The following is a 24,261-nucleotide window of genomic DNA, read 5'->3' on the forward strand; positions in this document are numbered from 1 at the left end:
CACCAGAAATGTCCTTTAAAATAGAGATGACATATCATCCGGATTTTTCAAGCAATTACCGACAACAACTTCTGTTGTGGACAAGGCCCTTTCCCATTTTGGTGGTTGATGTGTTATCCAAAATATCCCACCCCCCCCCCCCCCCCCCCCCCCGCTATACTGTGAATGTTGCTGGTGGGCAGTCATGTGACTCAGCAGCGCACTGTGCTGGCTGCATGATGGCAGAGAAAAAGGAGCGCCGTTTGGTCTTATCTTACAGCAGAAGACAAAAACACAGCAAGCAGCAATGTTTTCAGCAAAAAAACAAGATACTGTGGCAACACCACAAATGAAAACAAACATTTGAAAACATATCCTAAAGAGAAATCCAAACTTTATTTGCCTACATCTGTGTCGCGTGTTTTATAATGATCATAATCATGATTACTAATTGAAGGAGGATCAAAAAATCATCCAATTATTAAGAAAATTCTAATTATCCACCAAATTTGCATATTGATAATGCATTCACTTCATAAGTTATGATGCATTGGTCACCCCTAAACTTAAACCTACTTGGTATCGGATCGATACCAACATTTTCTCCCACCCCTAACAACTACATGTCATGATCCTTGTTTTGTGTCTGTCATGTCTTTGTGTTGTGTTTTATTTAGAAATTTTTTCCCTCCTGTTTCATGTTAAGCTTCACTTCCTGTCTGCGTTTCCGTCTTGTCATTACCCTTGTGTCGCTGTTTCCCTTTTGTCTGTTGTTCGGTCGTCGTCATTTCTTCCCTGATCTTGTCCAAGATAACTGCCTGTTCCTGTTGCCCTTCATGTCTGAAGCTAAGTGTTTTTCATGTCCTGTGTTCCCCTTGCTTCGTGTTTTCATCAACAGCTTTTGAATAAAGCTCGCTTTTTGTTTGGACCCTTACCTGCTTCCCCTTGATTTACTGCACTTGGGTCCTGTTTCCCCAAACCTGACAGAACGACCTAACCAGAATGGACCTCAGCAGTGTTTTCCACGCACCAAGAGTTGTATGATCTGATATACACTCTTGAGTGCGTTTTTGGGGATTGGAGGAGAGCCTCCTCTTACAGGGCAAGGAGGCTGCCCTAATAGAGGCCTGTTTGGAGGTGGCCAACAAGCCTTGGCTAAAAAGCTTGCGGCCAAAAAGGCTGAGACTTTTTTCATGTAGCCCAAAGGGACATCCTGCAGCCACCAATCCCTTCTTGGGATCCCGCCTGGCCTTTGGAGGTCCACGGGGCTTACAGCAGTCTGCTAAGGGGTGCAGGGTCCGGCTACCAGCCCGTGCTCCTGCTTCCAAGCCTCCTGCAGCCAAGCCTTCTACAGCTAAGCATCCTGCAGCCAAGCCTTCTGCAGCCACGCTTCCGACTCAAGTTTTGGCCCTAGCAACCTAGCAAGTTTTGGCCCTAGGAGCCGACTCCAGCCCCTGCTGTCCTGTCGGCGGCCCGGCCGACTCCAGCCCCTGCTGTCCTGTCGGCGGCCCGGCCGACTCCAGCCCCTGCGGTCCTGTCAGCGGCCCGGCCGACACCAGCCTCGCCTTTTTCTTTCGACTCCAGCCTTGCCTGTCCCCGCCTGTGCTGTTGTCTCCGGCCTCTCCGGTCCAGTCGCCTCCAGTCTCGCCTGTTCCTGCTCCGTTGGGGGTCCCGCCTTCACATGTTCCGCCGGGGGTCCCGCCAACTCCTCAACCCGTCAAGTCGGTGGTCCCTCCGACACCTGTTCCGTTGGTGGTCCCACCAATCCATGTCCCTGTCCAGTCGGGGGCCCCGCCGACTAGTGCTCCTGTCTCCTCGGTGGCCCTGCCGCCTCCTGCTCCAGGTGCTCCTTACTTTCCTCCGGAGCGGCCTCGCCAGCCTCCAGCTCTCTTGTCTTCCCCCCGTCCTCCAGAGCTGTTTCGCCGTCCTCCAGGCCGTCCTCCAGGCCGTCCTCCAGGCCGTCCTCCAGGCCGTCCTCCAGGCCGTCCTCCAGGCCGTCCTCCGGCGCTGTCTCGCCTTCCTCCGGAGCTGTCTCATCGCCTTCCAGGCCGTCCTCCACAGCTGTCTCACCGTCCACCGGAGCAGTCTTGCCACCTTCCAGGCCGTCCTCCGGAACTGTCTCGCCGCCCTCCGGAGCTATTCCACTGTCCTCCAGGTCGTCCTCCAGAGTTCCGTCGCCATGGTCTACGCCCTTGATTCCGGGTTTCCCTTGCCACAAGCCCTTTCCATGCTCTGCCTTGCCCGTGGGCCACCCGCCCGAGGCACCCTCCTTGTCCTCTGTCTTGCCCCCGGGCCGCCTGCCCGAATCCCACCTCCGGACCCCCTCCACCCACCCTTTTGGCCTTGGTCAAAAATATGCACATAATTATTTATACAATGGCTAATTTGATTATTTAAACATGCTATTTCAGAAAACTTGTAATACAAAAAACAATTGTCTTAATGTAAGTAATTAACTGGAGAAGAGTTACCTTAATCACCTGTAGTGTATTGCCTTAATTAAGTAGGAAACAACAACAAGCCTAACATTGCTTATTGGCCCTGAGAAATATTGCCCCAGCTGAAGAAATGACTTACGATTATTGGCCTTGGCAGAAAAAAGTACTGTAACGTATTATGGATAACTGATCATGGATCAGTGATTTCACAAATGTTGTAGTTTTCCCTTGATATGATGAAACAAAAAGATTACCTTGTTTATATAATAATTATTGTCATTTTCTGCAGGAACTGAGTCTTAATGCATATTTTTTTAGTTTCAATATATCTTAAAATTTACAGTAGGCTGTGTCAAGGTTGATATATTGTGGAAAATGTACTTTTCAAGCAGAATGTGCACCTAATGTAAGTCGACCTCAGGTAGTTATTTATGAAATACTACTCTCTTAGAAGTTGATTTTAGTATTTGATCTCAGTGTGGTATTTACTGGGTTTATGGATATGGGTTAACCAGTGTTTGGTTTTAGATTGATGTTTATCTGTGATGGATGAATAACAAAAGTGCAAGAAAGGGTAGGTACTGAAGGCAGAAATATTTTTTCCCATTGACTTGCATTGGGAAAGAGACGTCTGTAAATTGGTGGATCACTTTTAAAAAACTAAATAAACTACCCAGTATGAACCCTTTTATAGCCCTTATTAAAAACATTAGGTCCTTAAAGTTAGAAAAATGCACTAAAAGCGGAATCCAGATTTATTTGTTCTGAGCCGAGAGTGGGAGATCGGTGGAGGGGCTTAAGAGGAAACTCGACTCAGCTATATGAGCCCACATATGGGTTCTTCTGCTCTGACAGCCAGGCACGACCATAATTTGTGGCCATTTCATCTTCATGGGCAAATGAGCAGCTCTCATAAGAATGAACGAAGCCCCGTCTCCAACGCTCTATACAGTTCTTATTATACACCCATGAAACGTATTCTAATTAGCTAGCTTAACGATTTATTAAATAATATTGCACAATCTTCCCTACTTTCACCAACGGTCCAGTCCAAAATATTCAACTTTTTGCACAGCTTAGAGCATTCACACGCATTTTCATCAGAAAATGCATTCTCTATTTGTCTTTCCTTTCCCTCACATTTTCTCTTCAGAAAAAATGTAATCATCTCAAGATCAGGAAAACTCAAGTGATGAGGGTGAGCCTCATGACTCGACCACAGAGGCAGCCATATGGCACCAAAGAGTACATCTTCTTCCTGTATTCCTCACAATGGAGGTAGAATAGTATTGTTTTGGCATGAGTCAGGATTTTTTAATCAGACAAATCTTTACCTAGTTTGGACACCCCTGCTTTAGAGTATTGCAACACACAGCTCCATCTGCCACAGTTCAGTGGATGTAATGAGACTGTTGAGCTCCTGAGAACCATCCATGCTGCCTTCAATGGCCTCAACAACCTGAAGCCACTAAGGAAAGGGTACAAAGCACCCATGAGGAGATCGAACAAAGAGCGTGTAGAACAAATCCTGCTGAAGGCACAAAAGTCTTTCTTCAAACTGAAAGATGAGAAAGGCATACAAGTGCTTGCTGGAAATCGGAAAACTTGAGTGATTGGTTTCATTGCCTCTCCTGAGTCTCTCCGAAGATTTTGATACAGCTTCTCCTGAAGCCCCTTTCACTGATAATTCACTTCCTCCGCCCTCTGAAGATGAGGAACTGAGTGACATGCTAGTATTACATTTGCAGCAGGTTGCCATTGCCATAGAGGCTGTCTATGCAGGAGAGAAAGAGAAGAGGCAAGAAGAGAACTGGACTAAGGAGTGTTTCTCTGTTCATGTTGTTAAAAGCAAAGACAGCATATGCAGGGCCATGACTGGGCTCAGCTGGCCAGTTTTTGACTGTCTTCATCAATACTTAGTTCAGTTCATCGAATCAGCTTTTTTAGGATTTCTACCCTGGACCAGCTCTTACTTTGCTACATCTACGCTAAAATCCATTGATTGCTTTGCTGAGCCAAATACTACACCAATGACAACCCCCCATCCGCCACATGTTCCAATGTTGACTGAATCTTTTGTATGCAAAGATCACTTTCTTCAGGGAGAGCAACACCCAAACCATATCACCAGTAGGGTTGAAGGCCAACTTTCCTCATCTCACATCGATTGCTTCGAGATCAGAATTGAACATCCAAAAGCCCTTAAAGCCAGGTAAAGGTGCCAACAAATGTGTTAATAATAAAACATTTATGGTATAGCCAGGTAGCTTTGAGATTAATCTACAGGTATGATTAAGTAATACAAATGAGTTAGGTCATTTGCAGGTCTTGTTTTGTTTTATGTAATCAGATTGAGGGATGCTCGCTGTACAACGCCATGGCGTATGTGTGTGATGTGTCTCTGGTCATAGAGAAGAAATGCAAACAAAGGGGACCGGCTAGGCAGGAATAATATAAGCTGTATGCATTTACTTTGTAAATAAAATCTAATTGAAATATAGGTTATGCATAGTATAGTTTTCAGTATTTCTCAAGCAGTGCACAAATGATATAAAGACTTTCCAAAACTTTTCTGGACTTTGCTTATACAGCAATATTATATTTTGAAGCAACACAAATCATGCAGTGCAGTTATCCGCTTGACTGCTTTACCTACTCAATCTAAGCTAACTGTATTCCCTCATTGCAAGCAATACGCTAACCTCAGTGCTACACGCTAACATGTGCTAAAGGATGCTTTGCTAACGTTCGGATTAAAATGTAAAAAGTAAACATTGTAACTATGCAGTATCTCCAGAGGTGGAACAAGTACTCAGATCTTGTTATGTAAGGGCTACTTACCTCCATTGCACTTGGACGTCAGTTTCTCTTGAAACACAATGTGCTTCTATTATTTATGTATTTTAAGTATAACTTATAACCATTGTTCTTATAAAAAACAGAAACACAGTTGACATAAAATCAATCAACCAAATGTGCATTTCTTTATCTTATTTAAGGGTAATGTTAGAGCAAATGCTTGATAATTCTTAGCTCTATAAAACCTGTGTCAACATCATGGCATGAATGTATAAAGAGTAATGCATAAAGTGCTGGATGCATGGCCCTGTTCATTCCTATAAAAGTTGCTGAGTGGCGCATGAAGTCAGCTGACCTAACTCCAGTATAAAAATACCTGGATCTTCGAAGTTCTGTGCCAATAGAGTATGTGCACTTGTGTTTTCCATAAGCCCCACCTCCAATCCTCTCCGTCACCTCCGGTCTCTGCTCATTCAAATGGATATCCATTTATGATATCCTCCACAGCAGACATTTGATCATATAAAATTGCTAGGGGAACGATTAGGCTGTTATCTGTCAGAGAAGTTCTTGACCAATCTTTAGCCAGATGAAGAAGGGATTGAATTGGAACCTGAAATAGAGGAAGATGTCTCAGAGATGCAAGACTATATCAATACTCATTTGATCCAGACTCTTTTGAGACTGACCAGTCAACAGATGGCGAGGAAGAGGCACTTGAGGTGACATTACAGTCCAAGAATGGCCACTTGCTCTGGAATTCGTCTTCCCAGGACAGAGTAGGAAGAACAAGGGTGGAAAATATTGTTAGGTTGACGCCAGGGCAAACACGTTATGCAACATCACATGTAGATGACATCAAGTCCAGCTTCCACTTCTTTTTACAGCAGTCCATTCAGAAAATGATACTGGAGATCACAAACCTGGAGGGGAGGCTTGTTTTTGGGGTCACGTCAATCTTTGGAGCATGTAGACCTCTAAGCCTACATAGTTCTGTTGATTCTAGCAGGAGTATATCGGTCAAACAAAGAGGCTACACAATTTCTGTGGGATGCACAGTGCGGGATGTGATTTTTCCCATCTCATTTGCCCATCCCCCCATGTGAGCCACATATGGCAGACACACACACGTACACACATATTCTTGTTGATGATGTAATGTTCTTTGAATTTGGTCTCTGTTTTGATTCTCTTATTTGTTTACAATAGATGTTAATTACATCACAAAAACACAAAAAATACATGTTCAGTGTCTATTATATGGATATTTAACACAGTTATTCATGTATACCAGTAGTCTGATACATTGGTAACTTTTTGAAAGGGTGTTAAATACAATTTGGTGATGATTAATGGTGTTTGTGTTAACCCTTCTCTTGCGTTGCTTCATACCCCCCTTCCCATACTATCTTCGGTCAAAATTGACGGTGTGTTATGCATAGTGATATCTCTGGAACCCCTTATCCAATGTTGATGGTTGACATCTCATTTGAACAGTCAAAGCAAGTAGAATCAAGTGGTGGCAGACAGAATGACACCATGGGTGAATTTCATGTTATAATTTTGCGGTAAGTTCAAAGATAGTGTTTACTGTACATTACTATATATTATAGAAATGCTTGCCATGTAGTCTGTGTTTACTGGAGATAGTTATGTCTGGGATGTATTGATTTGATATAAGCAAGCCAGTGTTTCATTATGTTGTTTCAACTACAGTATATGGTCCAGACCCACCGGTGGGCCCATTAACTTCAACATTCATATGTGTGTGTGTGTGTGTGTGTGTGTGTGTGTGTGTGTGTGTGTGTGTGTGTGTGTGTGTGTGTGTGTGTGTGTGTGTGTGTGTGTGTGTGTGTGTGTGTTTTGTGTGTGTGTGTGTGTGTGTGTGTGTGTTCTTCCTCTATCTCTGGTTCAATCTCCTCTTCATCTGGTTCAAAGCATTTGTCCAGAGCCTCTCTGACAGAAAATCGCCTAATTGGCCGCCTACTCATTGTGTACAAGGAACAAACATAACTGCATGACAGACAGTAAGAGAAGGGTATTTAGAGAAAGTGAGAGGTTTTGCTTAGTCGAGGGGCACAGAGTGTGTGTGTGTGTGTGTGTTGAGATTTTTTCCATCTGCAGGATGAACTTAATATATTCGTACCCATTCATTTCCTATGGCGGTCAATTCTGACCGAAAACATCATAGGTGTGTCACTGTTGAATAAATTCACTGCAAGAAGGGATCATCAATTGTATGTTCAGAGGCCTAGTGTGGAGGAATACATAAGGTCTTTAAGCAATTGGATGAAAAACACAATATTTATGATAAAAAACAAAGTCACTCGGGCACATTTGACCCGAAACGCAAGAGAAGGGTGTAAAAGCATTTCAAATAGGACCGATCATATCTGACCAGGAACACCAAAGTAAATAATAGGATACCAAATACGATACACAAAATCAAATGGATGTTTACCAAATATACTGTTATATGTTTATGTATTAATTCGTCACAATTTAAATTCACGTTGTCATGCATGTTCTTTTCCTGTCATTTCAGGTCCCGCTATCCTCCCGGAACATCCAATTTCCCCACACCTTCAACTCACTTCCCCTTTAACACAGCATACACTAGTTCGCTCTCAGTGGGGCCCTGCCAGATTGTCTTGTGTGTAGCTCTTAAGCGTCCAATTCGTAATGATAAGTAATTATTATCAATGTACTTATATTCAAAAGTATAGTATTAGATTGAATACACATAAGATCCTAACTGTAGTACATTATTGGCCCAGAATAAATATTCATCCTGGATGACACCATATTTTTTGAACTAATATGTATATGTCTCAGAAATTGGGTAGAGCGTAATGTATAATTTATTTTATTTTAATAACCTTAACATTAATCCCCTTAAAAGTTATTTAGTTTTCTTTTGACTCAAAACTTGTTAAATAGGTTGTTTTGACGCCCTCTGGAAATAATGTGATAGACCCACAAACTATATTAATAAATCTTATATGATATTTTGATAAACTCTGTTGATTTTTTGTTATAGATGTATGTTTTTATTTAAATGCATTTACAATCTGTAAACATTCCCAGCTATTTGCTTATTTTTATATGGTAACTTTTGAAATACACTCCTACTAGTTTTTTTTTTTAGTTTTTTTATTTTACCATGGTGTATTTATCTATTGTTTGTTTTTAACTTTACTTTAAAAAAAAAAAAATATATATATATATATATATATATATATGTACAGTATGCATACTTATTTGTACTAAATATGTAAGTTTATTTACTTAGTCTGAACTATACTCTTGCTGTTGAATTTCAGCGTTGAGGAACAAAGAAGAAAATCAGATTTATATGTACAGTGGGGCAAAAAAGTATTTAGTCAGCCACCAATTGTGCAAGTTCTCCCATTTAAAAAGATGAGAGAGGCCTGTAATTTTTATCATAGGTATACCTCAACTATGAGAGACAGAATGAGAAAAAAAATCCAGGAAATCACATTGTAGGATTTGTAAAGAATTTATTTTCAAATGATTGTGGAAAATAAGTATTTGGTCAATAACAAAAGTTCATCTCAATACTTTGTTATATACCCTTTGTTGGCAATGACAGAGGTCAAACGTTTTCTGTAAGTCTTCACAAGGTTTCCACACACTGTTGCTGGTATTTTGGCCCATTCCTCCATGCAGATCTCCTCTAAAGCAGTGATGTTTTGGGGCTGTCGCTGGGCAACACGGACTTTCAACTCCCTCCAAAGATTTTCTATGGGGTTGAGATCTGGAGACTGGCTAGGCCACTCCAGGACCTTGAAATGCTTCTTACGAAGCCACTCCTTCGTTGCCCTGGCGGTGTGTTTGGGATCATTGTCATGCTGAAAGACCCAGCCATGCTTCATCTTCAGTGCCCTTGCTGATGGAAGGAGGTTTTCACTCAAAATCTCACGATACATGGCCCCATTCATTCTTTCCTTTACACGGATCAGTCGTCCTGGTCCCTTTGCAGAAAAGCAGACCCAAAGCATGATGTTTCCACCCCCATGCTTCACAGTAGGTATGGTGTTCTTTGGATGCAACTCTGCATTCTTTCTCCTCCAAACACGACGAGTTGAGTTTTTACCAAAAAGTTCTATTTTGGTTTCATCTGACCATATGACATTCTCCCAATCCTCTTCTGGGTCATCCAAATGCCCTCTAGCAAACTTCAGACGGGCCTGGACATGTACTGGCTTAAGCATGGGGACACGTGTGGAACTGCAGGATTTAAGACCCTGGTGGCGTAGTGTGTTACTGATGGTAGCCTCTGTTACTTTGGTCCCAGCTCTCTGCAGGTCATTCACTAGGTCCCCCCGTGTGGTTCTGGGATTTTTACTCACCGTTCTTGTGATCATTTTGACCCCACGGGGTGAGATCTTGCGTGGAGCCCCAGATCGAGGGAGATTAGCAGTGGTCTTGTATGTCTTCCATTTTCTAATAATTGCTCCCACAGTTGATTTCTTCACACCAAGCTGCTAACCTATTGCAGATTCAGTTTTCCCAGTCTGGTGCAGGTGTACAATTTTGTCTCTGGTCTCCTTTGACAGCTCTTTGGTCTTGGCCATAGTGGAGTTTGGAGTATGACTGTTTGAGGTTGTGGACAGGTGTCTTTTATACTGATAACGAGTTCAAAAAGGTGCCATTAATACAGGTAACGAGTGGAGGACAGAGGAGCCTCTTAAAGAAGAAGTTACAGGTCTGTGAGAGCCAGAAATCTTGCTTGTTTGTAGGTGACCAAATACTTATTTTACCGAGGAATTTATCAATTAATTCATTAAAAATCAGTCAATGTGATTTTCTGGATTGTTTCCCCCATTCTGTCTCTCATAGTTGAAGTGTACCTATGATGAAAATTACAGGCCTCTCTCATCTTTTTAAATGGGAGAACTTGCACAATTGGTGGCTGACTAAATACTTTTTTGCCCCACTGTAAATATAAAATGGATGAAGCCTTACTATCATAATTTGCCTATCGTCTAACTTTAAAGGTCCTTTAGCTGTCCCCTGTACGCTTGGTCCTTCCGTCTGGTCCGTGGCATTTAAACACTTTTAATGCAAGTCAGGGTTGGTAAGCAGACATCGTCCACCCTGATCCTAAACACAGGAACCCCACAGGGCTGTGTGTAAGCCCCGTGTTCTTCACACTCTTTTCCCATGATTGCAGCCCCATCCATACCTTCAACACCATAATTAGCTTAGTAAGCACTTTGAGGAAGCTGAAACGAGCTAAGCTCCCACAGGTGAAGGCCATATTTTTTCCCAAAACATCACCAACGGGTGGTTGTGATTAATGTGGTCGGTTGACACAAATGTGGGGAGAAATGGCGACTTGCTCACTCGGCCCTTAACCTACACACTACCTAACATTACTGTTAAGAGGTAGTTAACTAAGCAGCTAATTTTTCACTACTCTCCAGCTGCCGTCTGCCATCTGCCATACATTCCATGCATTCAATGTCACAAGCTTCACATACAGGAACAGCACTCCCTGGTGGTCTAGTGGCTAGGATTCGGCGCTCTCACCGCCGCGGCCCGGGTTCGATTCCCGGTCAGGGAACACTCTTTGCTAATATCAGGGCTGTTTGATTAAAAGGCTGTACATTGTATGGAAAGAGAGGCTTTCTTTATTCAAACAAAACACTCATGTCAAATCAAATGCAGCAAGCCCCATCAAAACATCTATCACAACCATACAGATGCCATTGGTCTCAAGTGCTCCGTGACATACGGTAGTTACGTTACCAACAGTATTGTGCAAAATTAGGAAATGTACTTGTTCAGAATGTTGACATGGACTTGTTAGTCAAGTATCGGTTCTCTTGACATCCTTAGTTTTTCCTACAGCAACAGAAAATGTGTAGGCCCCCATATTGTGGAATTGTGTAAAGATCCCAAATGTTGTATAAAGCTGGTAGGTTTTGGGTGGTTCCATGGTGTAATGGTTAGCACTTTGGACTCTGAATCCAGCGATCCGAGTTCAAATCTCGGTGGAACCTTTCTTTGGGTACCCTGCAGAAAGCCAGCTTGGACATCTCATTTGCGATAGGATAGTTGTTAAAATATGGGAGAGGGAGGCAGACTTGACAATAAAGTCCCTTGAGTCAAGTCAAGGTAATAATCAATAAATTGATGGATACATGTTTAGTCGACAGGTGATCATCAACAATTCAGACGTCATAAAAGTAAAATGGAAAAGGAACTGTATTTTAATTATTTTAGGTACTCTGTTGCAAAACAAGAACGGTTGGATCTGGTATGCGCTGCTTTTCTAAAGGTTGAAAGGAATAATAGATTTAAAAACTTGAAACGGACAAAAATGAGTACAGTACAATGTTGCCAGACTTGGAGTTGAGTGCATCCAGCAGAGTGGCGCAGCGGAAGCGTGCTGGGCCCATAACCCAGAGGTCGATGGATCGAAACCATCCTCTGCTAGTTGGAAGTTCTTCGGATATGCATATTCTCTCTGTCCATTATAACCCTGTTCAGAAGGTCATACTTTGACAACGACTTGGGAAGAATGGTCAGGGACTTCCTAACCAATTGACCAAAACAAGTCAGGGTTGGTAAGCAGACATCGTCCACCCTGATCCTAAACACAGGAACCCCACAGGGCTGTGTGTAAGCCCCATGTTCTTCACACTCTTTTCCCATGATTGCAGCCCCATCCATACCTTCAACACCATAATTAGCTTAGTAAGCACTTTGAGGAAGCTGAAACGAGCTAAGCTCCCACAGGTGAAGGCCATATTTTTTCCCAAAACATCACCAACGGGTGGTTGTGATTAATGTGGTCGGTTGACACAAATGTGGGGAGAAATGGCGACTTGCTCACTCGGCCCTTAACCTACACACTACCTAACATTACTGTTAAGAGGTAGTTAACTAAGCAGCTAATTTTTCACTACTCTCCAGCTGCCGTCTGCCATCTGCCATACATTCCATGCATTCAATGTCACAAGCTTCACATACAGGAACAGCACTCCCTGGTGGTCTAGTGGCTAGGATTCGGCGCTCTCACCGCCGCGGCCCGGGTTCGATTCCCGGTCAGGGAACACTCTTTGCTAATATCAGGGCTGTTTGATTAAAAGGCTGTACATTGTATGGAAAGAGAGGCTTTCTTTATTCAAACAAAACACTCATGTCAAATCAAATGCAGCAAGCCCCATCAAAACATCTATCACAACCATACAGATGCCATTGGTCTCAAGTGCTCCGTGACATACGGTAGTTACGTTACCAACAGTATTGTGCAAAATTAGGAAATGTACTTGTTCAGAATGTTGACATGGACTTGTTAGTCAAGTATCGGTTCTCTTGACATCCTTAGTTTTTCCTACAGCAACAGAACATGTGTAGGCCCCCATATTGTGGAATTGTGTAAAGATCCCAAATGTTGTATAAAGCTGGTAGGTTTTGGGTGGTTCCATGGTGTAATGGTTAGCACTTTGGACTCTGAATCCAGCGATCCGAGTTCAAATCTCGGTGGAACCTTTCTTTGGGTACCCTGCAGAAAGCCAGCTTGGACATCTCATTTGCGATAGGATAGTTGTTAAAATATGGGAGAGGGAGGCAGACTTGACAATAAAGTCCCTTGAGTCAAGTCAAGGTAATAATCAATAAATTGATGGATACATGTTTAGTCGACAGGTGATCATCAACAATTCAGACGTCATAAAAGTAAAATGGAAAAGGAACTGTATTTTAATTATTTTAGGTACTCTGTTGCAAAACAAGAACGGTTGGATCTGGTATGCGCTGCTTTTCTAAAGGTTGAAAGGAATAATAGATTTAAAACTTGAAACGGACAAAAATGAGTACAGTACAATGTTGCCAGCCTTGGAGTTGAGTGCATCCAGCAGAGTGGCGCAGCGGAAGCGTGCTGGGCCCATAACCCAGAGGTCGATGGATCGAAACCATCCTCTGCTAGTTGGAAGTTCTTCGGATATGCATATTCTCTCTGTCCATTATAACCCTGTTCAGAAGGTTCATTTTTCCGGGAAGTGGTCGGGATTCCTAAAATTTAAAAAAAGTAAATTGGAAAGGGAAAAATGTCCCCCTTTTACTAAAAAGGAAACCCCCAAAAGGGGGGGAAGCCCTGCCAACCTTTTTATGATTGACCCCATCCTCCTTAAAACCCTAAATTGCATAAACCTTTTTAAATAAACCCTGTCCCCGGGGAAAGGATTTTTTTCCCCAAAAAAAAAGGGTTTGGGGTAATTTCTTTACAAAAAGTGGGGGAAAGCGATTGCCCCGTTAAAAACACTTTTTCTGTTTTAAATTTTTCTAAAGCAGCAATTTTTCCTAAACCCCCATGGTTCCCCCCCTTTAAAATTAAAAAACAAGCAAAGGGACTCCCAAACCCGGGGGGTTGTGGTAATTGGCGTTCACGGGGGGGGTTTTTATTTCCCTCGGAAAACCCCCTATATAGGGGGATTAAAAAAGGGGTATTTATAAAAAAGGGTTTTTTTATCAAAAAAAACATCATGCAAAAAAATGCACAAGCCCCTCAAAACACATCAAAACCTACAGACCAGTTCCCCCGGCCCGTGTCGGATTACGGTTAAAAACATTTGTTTCAAAATTTTGGGAAAAGTACTTTGAAGGGGCTATTTTTACAAATCGGTTTTCTTTTACACCTTTTTTTTCCACCAACAAAAATGGTTGGCCCCCCAATTTTGGAATTTTGTAAAAAAACCAAATTTGTTAAAAAAATTTGTTTTGGGTGGGTTCCCGGGGGGTTGACTTTTGGGCTTGTTAGGTCCAGTTCTCTCTGGAAACCCTTTTTGGGGCCCTGCAAAAACCGTTGGCCCCCATTTTTTGGTAGGGTATTTTTAAAAAAGGGGGGGGGCAATTGAAATAAAGTCCTTGATCAATCAAAAATAATCAATTTGTGGAACTTTTTTGGGTACTCAAAAAGCGCTTAAAATTAAAAGGAAAAAGGAAGTTTTTAAAATTTGGAGGGGGGAAAAAAAAGTTTTGGTACCCGGTTTTTCTAAAGGGAAAGGTAATAAAATTTTAAAAATTGAAAAAAAAAATGGTAAGAAATTTATTTTTGGGGTTGGGGCACCCGGGAAAGTGGGACGGAAGCTGTCCCCCTAAAATTGATTAAAATTTGTAGGGAAATTTTTCGGAAATTTTTCCGCCTTTTAATGTTCGAAGGGGAAAGAACGCTTTGGGGAAAAAGGGATTCCAACCCCTTGCCAAAAAAGTGGGTGGTAAGCAACTGTCCATACCCCAAGGGAAAACATTGGAAAAACCCCTTTTTTTTACCATCTTTTTAGTTGACCCCCCATTTTCCTTAAACCCAAAAGAAAAACCCTTTGGGGGTGAAAGCAAGTCCCACATTTTCCAATTTTTTCCCAAAACACACCAATTGGGGGGGGGAAATTGGGGGGCCCAAAAGGGGGAAAAGCCCCGTATGGCCAATCCCAAAACCAAATTTGTTTAAAAAGGGGGTTAACAAATATTTTATACCTTCCGCTGCCCTTACTCCATAATTCATATTTAAGTAAAACTTAATAAGGAACCCCTCCCCTTTCCGTGGCTGGATTTGGGGTCTCCACCCCGGCCCCGGGTTTTATCCCCGGGAAAAACCCCCTTTGCTAATTAAGGTGGGTTAAAGGGGCTTGATGGGGGGTTTTTTTACAAAAAAAATTGTAAAAAATGGCCCGATAAAACTTTTTTAAACAACAAACCATTGGGCTCAAATGCCCCGACATACTATTACACCCAAAAGTATTGTAAAAAAAGGAAAGTATTTTTCAGAATGTTTTCAAAATTGGATAATATCGGTTTTTTAATTTTGTTTTTCCTACGCCCCAAATTTAGGCCCCCCAGGGAATTTTGTAAAAAACCCCCAAAAATTTAAAAAGTTAGGTTTTTGGGGGGTTTGGTTTTTGGTTGAATTTTACTTGAAACCCCCCATCCAGCATTCCCGGTTTAAACCTTTCTTTTGGGCCCCCGCAGAAAGCCCCCTTTGGACATTTTTTGCGATAGGATAGTTTTTAAAAAAATGGGAGGGGAGGCAGATTGAAATAAATCCCTTGACAAGCAAGGTAATAATCAAAAAAATTTATGGATACATTTAGTCGACAGGGGTCATCAAAATTCGAGTCAAAAATAAAATGGAAAAGGAAGTATTTTTTTTTTTTAGGTTCTGTTGCAAAAAAGAACGGTTGGTTTGGGAGCCCGGGTTTTTCTAAGGTTGAAAGGATAATAGATTTTAAAAAATTGAACGGACAAAATGAGTACAGTACAATTTCCAGCCCTTTGGGGTAGTGCATCCAGCGGGTGGCGCAGCGGAAGCGTGCTGGGCCCCAAACCCCAAAAGGGCGATGGATCGAAACATCCTTTCTAGTTGGAAGTTCTTCGGATAGCTATTCTCTCTGTCATTTTAACCCCGTTCAGAAAGGGGGTTTTTTTGGGGGGGGGGGGGTTTGGGGGTTTTGGGGGGGGGGGGGGGGGGGGAAATTTTTTTTTTTTGGGGGGGGTTTTTCCCCCTTTGTTTGGGGGGGGGAGGGGGGGGGGGGGGTGGGGGGGGGGTTTTTTTGGGGGGGGGGGGGGGTTTTTGGGGGGGGGGAGGGGCGGGGGGGGGGGTTTTTAAAAAAAGGGGTTTTTGGGGGGTGGGGGGTTTTGTTTTGGGGGGGTTTGGGTTTTGGGGGGGGGGGGGGGGGGGGGGGGGGGGGGTTGGGGGGGGGGGGGGGGTTTTTTAAAAGGGGAAAAAAGGGGTTGGGGGGTTTTTTCCCCCGGGGGGGGGGGGGGGGGGGTTTTTGTGGGTTGTGGGGGGGTGGTTTAGGGGGGGGCTTTGGGGGTTTGGGGGGGGGGGGGTTTTTTTGGTTTTGGGGGGGGGGGTGTGTGGAAGGGGGGTTGGGGGGGGGGTTTTGGGGGGGGGGGGAAGGGGGGGTTTTTTGGGGGGTTTTGGGGGGGGGGGGGTTTTTGGGGGGGGGAAATTTTTGGGGGGTTTTGGGGGGGGGGGGGGGGGAAAAAAAATTTTTGGGGGGGGGGGGTTTTTGTGGTTGTTTGGAAGGGTTTTAAAAAAGGGTTGGGGGGGGGGGGGTTTTTTTTTTTTTTTTGGGGGGGGGGGGGGGGGGGGGTGGGGGGGTTTTTGGGGGGGGGAAAAAAAAAATGTTTTTTGGGTTGGGGGGGGGGTGGGGGGGGGGGGGGGGGGGGGGGGGGGGGGTGGTGTTTGAGGGGTTTTTGGGGTTTTGTTGGGATTTTGGGGGGGGGGGGGGGGGGGGGATTTTTGAAAAAGGGTGGGGGGGGGGGTGGGATTGGGGGGGGGGGGGGGGGGGGTTTTTTAAAAAATTTTTTTAAAAATTTTTTGGGGGGGTGGGGGGTTTTTTTGGGGGGGGGGGTTGGGGGGGGGGGGGGGGGGGTTTGGGGGGGGTTTTTTAGGGGGTTTGGTTTTTTTAAAGGGGGTTTTTTTTGGGGGGGGGGGGGGGTCCCCGGGGGGGTGGGGGGGGGGTTGGGGCCCCCCTTTTTGGGGTTTTTTGGGGGGGTGGGGGGGGTTTTTTTTTTGGGGGGGGGGGGGGGTTTTTGGGGGGGGGGGGGGGGGGGGGTGGTGGGGTTTTTGGGGGGGGGGGGGGGGGGGGTTTGGGGGGGAATTGGGGGGGGGGTTTTTTTTTGGGGGGGGTTTTTGGGGGGGTGGGGGGGGGGTTGGGGGTTTTTTGGGGAGGGGGGGTTGGGGGGGGGGGGGGGTGGGGGTTTGGGGGGCTTAGGGGGTTTTTGGGGGGGGGGGGGCGGGGGGGGGGGGTTTGGGGGGGGGCGGGGGTTTTGGGGGGGTTTTGGGGGGGGGGGGGGGGGGGTGTTTTTTTTGGGGGGGGGGGGGGAAAAAAGGGGGGGGGGGTGGGTTTTTGGGGGGAAAAATTTTTTGGGGGGGGAGTTTGGGGGGGGGTTGGGGGGGGGGGGGGGGGGGGGGGGGGGGGGGGTGGGGGGGGGGTTTTTTTGGGGTTTTTGGGGGGGGTTTTTTTTTTGGGGGGGGGGGGGGGGGGGGGGGGGGGGGGGTGGGGGGGGGGGGGGGGGGGGGTGGGGGTGGGGTTGGGGGGGGGGGGGGGGCCCGTTTTTTTTGTTTGGTTTTTTTGGGGGGGGGGGGGGGTGGGGCGGGGGGGGGGGGGGGTTTTTTTGGGGGGGGGGGGGGGGGGGGGGGGGGTTTTGGGGGGGTGGGTTTTTTTGGGTTTTTGGGGGGGGGGGGGGGGGGTTTGGGGGGTTTTTTTTGGGGTTTTTTGGGGGGGGGGGGTTTTGGGCCCCGGGGGGGGGGGGTTGGGGGGGGGGGGAGGGGGGGGGAAAGTTTGGGGGGGGGTTTTTTTGGGGGGGGGGGGGGGGGGGGGTTTTTTTGTTTGGGGGGGGGGGGTTTTTGTGGGTTTGGGTGGCTCCTTTTACAACGGAGTTAGTTCCAACAATTGGCAAAAAGGAAAATTTTTTCGAATGTACGGGTTTATCAAAAATCGGGCTTGACCCTAGTTTTTTCTTCCCCCAAAAAAGAACATTTACCCCCAGGGGAAATTTTTGGAAAGCCCAAAATTTTTAAAAGCGGTGGGGGTGTTTCCAAAGGGGAAGGAATTTTCCAAAACCCCGATGGTTTAAATTGGTGGGCCTTTTTGGGATGGGAAAAGGGCCGCTTACATCTATTTTTTGTAAAGGTAGTTTTATAAAAAATTTTATAAGGCCCTTCAATGCCCTTTTCAATTTAAGGGAAAATCAAAAAAAGATTTTGTTTAGTGCAGGGAATTTCCCTTCAGCGCGTTAAAATTTTAAAGGAAAAATTTTTTTTAAATTTTTTGGCTTGTTTAAAAAAGAAGTTTGGAAAGGAGGCTTTCTTTTCAAAAATTTAAAAAAAAAAATTTAAAAAAATTAAAAACCCAAAAAAGATCTCGTTTTCCAGACTTGGAGTTAGTACCACCCCCCCCAGTGGCCAAAAGGGGAAGGGGCTGGGGTTTTCCCCGGCTGGTGAAAATCCCTTCTATTTTGGGGTTTTTTCCCCAAGAATTTTTGCCATTTAAATTTAAAGGGGCATATTTGCAAGCTGGGGTGGCAGGAATTTAACCCTTGACCAAAAAAAAACGGGGGGGTCAAATCGGGTTTACCCCCGGACCCAAGGGGGGGTTTTAACCCCCCTTTTTTAATTTTTATATTGAGACCCAATTCAAAAACCTAATTAGTTGTAAACATTTGAGGAACTGAAAAAACAGTCCCCTTAAAGGGCCCAATTTTTTTTAAAACAAAAAAGGGGGTTTTATTAATGGGTCGGTTTAACAAAGGGGGAGAAAAGCGTTGCTCCTTTTTTAAAAAAATATAAAACTTTAAGGGGAAAAATAAAAAATAAAATTTTTTCAAATTTTCCCCCCAGCGGGTTGCCACGAACCTGCTTTCCCCTTCCAAGGTTTAAAAAAGGGAAAACATCCCTTGGCTAGTGGAGTTTTGGGCTTCCCCGCCCCCCCGGGGTTTGACCCTCGGGAAAACCCCCGAAAACAGGGGTTTTTTAAAACAAAGTTGGAAGAGGCTTTCTTTTTTAAACAAAAAAACCCCCCGCTTGGAAGCCCATAAAAATTTCCAAATTCAGATCCATTTTAAAAATTTTTTGTACAAATTTTTTAGTTACCAACTAGTCCCCAAAAAAAAAGGAAAATTTTTTCAAATTTTCGGCTGTTTGTAATATGGTTTTTTGAACCATTTTTTAGAAAGAAATTTAGGCCCCCATATTTAAAATTTGTAAGAAAAGTTTATAAAGTATTTTTTTGGGGGGTTCCCGGGTAATTTTGCCCTTTGGGACCTAATCGGACCGATTCAAAATCTGGGGGAATTCGGGACCCCCAAAAAACCCCGGTCTTTCGTAGGAATTTTTAAAAAAGGGGAAAGGGGGGACTTGAAAAAGCCCCTTTTAAAACAAAAATATCAATAAATTATGGCAGAAGGGCAAAACAAACAATTTTAACCAAAAAAGAAAAGGAAAAGGCGTATTTTTTATTTTTGGGGACCGTTTTTCAAAAAAGAATTGACTTTTAAAGGCTGCTTTTCTAAAGGTTGAAAGGAATAATAGAATTTAAAACTTGAAACGGACAAAAATGAGTACAGTACAATGTTGCCAGCCTTGGAGTTGAGTGCATCCAGCAGAGTGGCGCAGCGGAAGCGTGCTGGGCCCATAACCCAGAGGTCGATGGATCGAAACCATCCTCTGCTAGTTGGAAGTTCTTCGGATATGCATATTCTCTCTGTCCATTATAACCCTGTTCAGAAGGTCATACTTTGACAACGACTTGGGAAGAATGGTCAGGGACTTCCTAACCCATTGACCAAAACAAGTCAGGGTTGGTAAGCAGACATCGTCCACCCTGATCCTAAACACAGGAACCCCACAGGGCTGTGTGTAAGCCCCATGTTCTTCACACTCTTTTCCATGATTGCAGCCCCATCCATACCTTCAACACCATAATTAGCTTAGTAAGCACTTTGAGGAAGCTGAAATGAGCTAGGCTCCCACAGGTGAAGGCCATATTTTTTCCCAAAACATCACCAACGGGTGGTTGTGATTAATGTGGTCGGTTGACACAAACGTGGGGAGAAATGGCGACTGGCTCACTCGGCCCTTAACCTACACACTACCTAACATTACTGTTAAGAGGTAGTTAACTAAGCAGCTAATTTTTCACTACTCTCCAGCTGCCGTCTGCCATCTGCCATACATTCCATGCATTCAATGTCACAAGCTTCACATACAGGAACAGCACTCCCTGGTGGTCTAGTGGCTAGGATTCGGCGCTCTCACCGCCGCGGCCCGGGTTCGATTCCCGGTCAGGGAACACTCTTTGCTAATATCAGGGCTGTTTGATTAAAAGGCTGTACATTGTATGGAAAGAGAGGCTTTCTTTATTCAAACAAAACACTCATGTCAAATCAAATGCAGCAAGCCCCATCAAAACATCTATCACAACCATACAGATGCCATTGGTCTCAAGTGCTCCGTGACATACGGTAGTTACGTTACCAACAGTATTGTGCAAAATTAGGAAATGTACTTATTCAGAATGTTGACATGGACTTGTTAGTCAAGTATCGGTTCTCTTGACATCCTTAGTTTTTCCTACAGCAACAGAAAATGTGTAGGCCCCCATATTGTGGAATTGTGTAAAGATCCCATATGTTGTATAAAGCTGGTAGGTTTTGGGTGGTTCCATGGTGTAATGGTTAGCACTTTGGACTCTGAATCCAGCGATCCGAGTTCAAATCTCGGTGGAACCTTTCTTTGGGTACCCTGCAGAAAGCCAGCTTGGACATCTCATTTGCGATAGGATAGTTGTTAAAATATGGGAGAGGGAGGCAGACTTGACAATAAAGTCCCTTGAGTCAAGTCAAGGTAATAATCAATAAATTGATGGATACATGTTTAGTCGACAGGTGATCATCAACAATTCAGACGTCATAAAAGTAAAATGGAAAAGGAACTGTATTTTAATTATTTTAGGTACTCTGTTGCAAAACAAGAACGGTTGGATCTGGTATGCGCTGCCTCTGTAAAGGTTGAAAGGAATAATAGAATTTAAAACTTGAAACGGACAAAAATGAGTACAGTACAATGTTGCCAGCCTTGGAGTTGAGTGCATCCAGCAGAGTGGCGCAGCGGAAGCGTGCTGGGCCCATAACCCAGAGGTCGATGGATCGAAACCATCCTCTGCTAGTTGGAAGTTCTTCGGATATGCATATTCTCTCTGTCCATTATAACCCTGTTCAGAAGGTCATACTTTGACAACGACTTGGGAAGAATGGTCAGGGACTTCCTAACCAATTGACCAAAACAAGTCAGGGTTGGTAAGCAGACATCGTCCACCCTGATCCTAAACACAGGAACCCCACAGGGCTGTGTGTAAGCCCCATGTTCTTCACACTCTTTTCCATGATTGCAGCCCCATCCATACCTTCAACACCATAATTAGCTTAGTAAGCACTTTGAGGAAGCTGAAATGAGCTAGGCTCCCACAGGTGAAGGCCATATTTTTTCCCAAAACATCACCAACGGGTGGTTGTGATTAATGTGGTCGGTTGACACAAACGTGGGGAGAAATGGCGACTGGCTCACTCTGCCCTTAACCTACACACTACCTAACATTACTGTTAAGAGGTAGTTAACTAAGCAGCTAATTTTTCACTACTCTCCAGCTGCCGTCTGCCATCTGCCATACATTCCATGCATTCAATGTCACAAGCTTCACATACAGGAACAGCACTCCCTGGTGGTCTAGTGGCTAGGATTCGGCGCTCTCACCGCCGCGGCCCGGGTTCGATTCCCGGTCAGGGAACACTCTTTGCTAATATCAGGGCTGTTTGATTAAAAGGCTGTACATTGTATGGAAAGAGAGGCTTTCTTTATTCAAACAAAACACTCATGTCAAATCAAATGCAGCAAGCCCCATCAAAACATCTATCACAACCATACAGATGCCATTGGTCTCAAGTGCTCCGTGACATACGGTAGTTACGTTACCAACAGTATTGTGCAAAATTAGGAAATGTACTTATTCAGAATGTTGACATGGACTTGTTAGTCAAGTATCGGTTCTCTTGACATCCTTAGTTTTTCCTACAGCAACAGAAAATGTGTAGGCCCCCATATTGTGGAATTGTGTAAAGATCCCATATGTTGTATAAAGCTGGTAGGTTTTGGGTGGTTCCATGGTGTAATGGTTAGCACTTTGGACTCTGAATCCAGCGATCCGAGTTCAAATCTCGGTGGAACCTTTCTTTGGGTACCCTGCAGAAAGCCAGCTTGGACATCTCATTTGCGATAGGATAGTTGTTAAAATATGGGAGAGGGAGGCAGACTTGACAATAAAGTCCCTTGAGTCAAGTCAAGGTAATAATCAATAAATTGATGGATACATGTTTAGTCGACAGGTGATCATCAACAATTCAGACGTCATAAAAGTAAAATGGAAAAGGAACTGTATTTTAATTATTTTAGGTACTCTGTTGCAAAACAAGAACGGTTGGATCTGGTATGCGCTGCCTCTGTAAAGGTTGAAAGGAATAATAGAATTTAAAACTTGAAACGGACAAAAATGAGTACAGTACAATGTTGCCAGCCTTCGAGTTGAGTGCATCCAGCAGAGTGGCGCAGCGGAAGCGTGCTGGGCCCATAACCCAGAGGTCGATGGATCGAAACCATCCTCTGCTAGTTGGAAGTTCTTCGGATATGCATATTCTCTCTGTCCATTATAACCCTGTTCAGAAGGTCATACTTTGACAACGACTTGGGAAGAATGGTCAGGGACTTCCTAACCAATTGACCAAAACAAGTCAGGGTTGGTAAGCAGACATCGTCCACCCTGATCCTAATCACAGGAACCCCACAGGGCTGTGTGTAAGCCCCATGTTCTTCACACTCTTTTCCCATGATTGCAGCCCCATCCATACCTTAAACACCATAATTAGCTTAGTAAGCACTTTGAGGAAGCTGAAACGAGCTAAGCTCCCACAGGTGAAGGCCATATTTTTTCCCAAAACATCACCAACGGTGAGTTTGTTTAGATCTGTCAAATGTATATATTTATGTTTAAACTAGACATCATTCTGCACTTTACTGCATCTTCTTTTGCACTTCTGGTTAGATGTTAACTGCATCGCGTTGTCTTAGTACTTGTGCTCTGTGCAATGACAATACAGTTCAGTTTATTTTAATCTAATATCTCCCTATCTTTACATAAAATAGGTATGCGCGTATGGAATTTCACTGATCTGAAAAGAACATAGTTGCAGACATAAATGAGCATACATTATATTCAACATGCCACCTGGGCTGCTGACTAAGAAATTAAACCGCTATATTCTACAGCATTGGCAATATGTCGACCAAGTTTCGTACCATCAGAGCATTATAGTGGGAACAACATCACATGCAGTTCCATTTTGTGTAAAGAACATGTCTCAGTCTCCCACCCTAATTATGGAGAATGTCTCACTCGTTAGAGTTTAGCAAGACTATATAGCAGTAATAAGTTGGACTGCTCGATATTAAATGTTGCCCTTAGACATGAAACCAATCCCTTTTAGAAAAGCACCACTAAGAAACACATTGTGTTAACTTATAAAACTGCGTTGAAACTGTAAAACTACATGCACAAAATAATGCAGATGCACATTAGAACAGCTACGTATGACCAATCATATTTACTGTTGCACAACAGGGAGAGTCCCAGCTGATTTCCCTCAACATCAACAAGCACTTTATGCAATGAGTTCATTACACAAAGCACTCAAGCAAAAAATAAATGTGTCTGAATTGTGTGTGTGTGCAACTTGTGAGCGAACACAATGTGTGTGTGAGTATCTCACCATGCGTTTCTGCAGGCATACAGATGTGTTTTTGTATCCATGTGTTTCCTTCTTTGACATTCTGCAATCAGACAGAATTAAAAACCAGGAGACAGATAATGGGGACATTTAATTAGCAAAATGATGCGACTGTGAGTGTGCATGTGTGCATGAATCCTCCTGTGATTGTTGTAAATGGGTAGCAGGGGGTGTTGTTATACTCTGGAAAACATCTGCGTTGTTGCTCTTTGTTATTTTTAACTGAATGTCCAATTATAATAATCACCATAGACAAATGCCGACACAGGCACGTGTGCACACTAATACAACAGAGTACACATTAGTGGCAGCTCTAATTAATGTTCTGATTCCAGAAATGGGTTAACTTCAATACAACGTCTTGCACTTCCCATTAGTTTTCTAAATGCAGTACAGAGTAATGACAGCTTAATTGAAATCAAGTGTTTCTACTCAACAACTTGCCAATTTGTTATCTTTCTTTTTTTAAAGCAGCTATATTTCTTAAAGAGTCATCTACACTATGATCTTCTTTACATTGGAAAATAGTTTGAGGATTTGTCTCTTCAAGGTACAGTACAAATGGTCAACCTAGTTGTACTAAAAACTGACCTCTTCTGCTCTCTTTGTTGTTGATGCTGGTAGTATCCATCCATTCGTCATTGCAAAATGGGTTTTTCCATCCTAAGGATGG

The 24,261-nt window shown here is 43.9% G+C and overlaps 13 non-coding genes and 1 pseudogene across 13 annotated transcripts; 13 read left to right on the forward strand and 1 right to left on the reverse strand.

Moving 5' to 3' along the window:
* Positions 1-1,397: 1,397 nt before the first annotated feature.
* Positions 1,398-24,223, reverse strand: LOC134859567 (basic proline-rich protein-like; annotated as a pseudogene).
* Positions 10,735-10,806, forward strand: trnae-cuc (transfer RNA glutamic acid (anticodon CUC)). Its single transcript has one exon. It is a non-coding gene; the product is annotated as a tRNA-Glu (tRNA).
* trnaq-cug (transfer RNA glutamine (anticodon CUG)) lies at positions 11,174-11,245 on the forward strand. Its single transcript has one exon. It is a non-coding gene; the product is annotated as a tRNA-Gln (tRNA).
* On the forward strand, positions 11,610-11,681 carry trnam-cau (transfer RNA methionine (anticodon CAU)). Its single transcript has one exon. It is a non-coding gene; the product is annotated as a tRNA-Met (tRNA).
* Positions 12,230-12,301, forward strand: trnae-cuc (transfer RNA glutamic acid (anticodon CUC)). Its single transcript has one exon. It is a non-coding gene; the product is annotated as a tRNA-Glu (tRNA).
* On the forward strand, positions 12,669-12,740 carry trnaq-cug (transfer RNA glutamine (anticodon CUG)). Its single transcript has one exon. It is a non-coding gene; the product is annotated as a tRNA-Gln (tRNA).
* trnam-cau (transfer RNA methionine (anticodon CAU)) lies at positions 13,104-13,175 on the forward strand. The gene has a single exon. It is a non-coding gene; the product is annotated as a tRNA-Met (tRNA).
* trnam-cau (transfer RNA methionine (anticodon CAU)) lies at positions 19,354-19,425 on the forward strand. The gene has a single exon. It is a non-coding gene; the product is annotated as a tRNA-Met (tRNA).
* Positions 19,973-20,044, forward strand: trnae-cuc (transfer RNA glutamic acid (anticodon CUC)). Its single transcript has one exon. It is a non-coding gene; the product is annotated as a tRNA-Glu (tRNA).
* On the forward strand, positions 20,412-20,483 carry trnaq-cug (transfer RNA glutamine (anticodon CUG)). Its single transcript has one exon. It is a non-coding gene; the product is annotated as a tRNA-Gln (tRNA).
* trnam-cau (transfer RNA methionine (anticodon CAU)) lies at positions 20,848-20,919 on the forward strand. Its single transcript has one exon. It is a non-coding gene; the product is annotated as a tRNA-Met (tRNA).
* trnae-cuc (transfer RNA glutamic acid (anticodon CUC)) lies at positions 21,467-21,538 on the forward strand. The gene has a single exon. It is a non-coding gene; the product is annotated as a tRNA-Glu (tRNA).
* Positions 21,906-21,977, forward strand: trnaq-cug (transfer RNA glutamine (anticodon CUG)). Its single transcript has one exon. It is a non-coding gene; the product is annotated as a tRNA-Gln (tRNA).
* On the forward strand, positions 22,342-22,413 carry trnam-cau (transfer RNA methionine (anticodon CAU)). The gene has a single exon. It is a non-coding gene; the product is annotated as a tRNA-Met (tRNA).
* Positions 24,224-24,261: the final 38 nt, after the last annotated feature.

The sequence above is a fragment of the Eleginops maclovinus genome, chromosome 23 (assembly GCF_036324505.1).
Source record: "Eleginops maclovinus isolate JMC-PN-2008 ecotype Puerto Natales chromosome 23, JC_Emac_rtc_rv5, whole genome shotgun sequence".
NCBI classification, from domain to species: Eukaryota; Metazoa; Chordata; class Actinopteri; order Perciformes; family Eleginopidae; genus Eleginops; species Eleginops maclovinus.